A 1,025-nucleotide genomic window follows, 5' to 3' on the forward strand; every position below is an offset into this window, starting at 1 on the left:
ACTTCTCCACCATCGTGTCGGCCGTCGAGGAGGGCAGGGCCATTTACAACAACATGAAGCAATTCATCCGCTACCTCATCTCCTCCAACGTCGGGGAGGTCGTTTGGTGAGAGCCCCCCAACACTGGGCACGGCGGGGCAGGGGGGGGGGATGTGTCTGCTTGGCCAGGTGACCCCCGGTCCTGTCCATGGCCCTCGCCCCTGATGGCATGCAGTGCCCAAAATTGTAACCCCAGGTATCAAACGGAGCAGCTATGCCTTGTCTCATTGCTCAGGGATAGTGGGTTTGATTTTATTTTGGTAGTTCTATAAACGTGCCACCCCCAGGAGCTGTTTTGTTAACGCATTGCCCGTTTAAGCCCATGCCAGCCTCTAAGACTGGTGTGGATATTTGTGCCCAGGCTGTTGTCACCAGGTCACACTGATGCCTTTCGCTCTCCCTGTCCCTGCCTGTCCCTCAGCACCTTCCTCGGGGCTGTGGGCACAGCTTTGGGGTCCCTTGGGCATCCCCTGTCCTTGTGTTTAAGCAGGGGGGTTTGTTCTGGGCACCTGTGTGGCCATGGGGACATCAATGGGTGGGTTTGGACTGCAAAGCAATTTTAATAATGGTAAGGAGCAAGCGTTAGCTGCAAAATTGAGCCCTGGACTTCAGGTTTGTGACTCGGGGGGTGTGGGTTCACCTGCAGGACTTTGGGTGAATATTCAGTTTGGGGGATTTGGATCCAGGGTAGCTGCTCACTCTCCCTGTGCACGACAGAGACACTTTCTCTGGCTGTCCTGGGGCTCAGCTAATTCAGCATCTCTTTTTTAATTTATTATTTATTTTTTTATTTATTATTTTTCCCTGCAGCATCTTCCTGACGGCCATCCTGGGCTTGCCTGAGGCCCTCATCCCCGTGCAGCTGCTGTGGGTGAACCTGGTGACGGACGGGCTGCCGGCCACCGCGCTGGGCTTCAACCCCCCTGACCTGGACATCATGGACAAGCTGCCCCGTAACCCCAAGGAGCCCCTCATCAGCGGCTGGC

At 55.5% G+C, this 1,025-nt stretch overlaps 1 protein-coding gene across 1 annotated transcript in view; it reads left to right on the top strand.

Annotated features, from left to right (window-relative positions):
- Positions 1 to 26: 26 nt before the first annotated feature.
- Positions 27 to 1,025, top strand: part of LOC104275832 (sarcoplasmic/endoplasmic reticulum calcium ATPase 3-like) — a gene marked incomplete at its 3' end in the record, with an annotated part of 5,630 nt that continues 4,631 nt past the window's right edge. The window contains exons 1-2 of the mRNA XM_009871892.1: positions 27 to 106; positions 850 to 1,019. The remainder of the gene's footprint in view (positions 107 to 849; positions 1,020 to 1,025) is intronic.

This window comes from Apaloderma vittatum, unplaced genomic scaffold, assembly GCF_000703405.1.
Source record: "Apaloderma vittatum isolate BGI_N311 unplaced genomic scaffold, ASM70340v1 scaffold32296, whole genome shotgun sequence".
NCBI lineage: Eukaryota > Metazoa > Chordata > Aves > Trogoniformes > Trogonidae > Apaloderma > Apaloderma vittatum.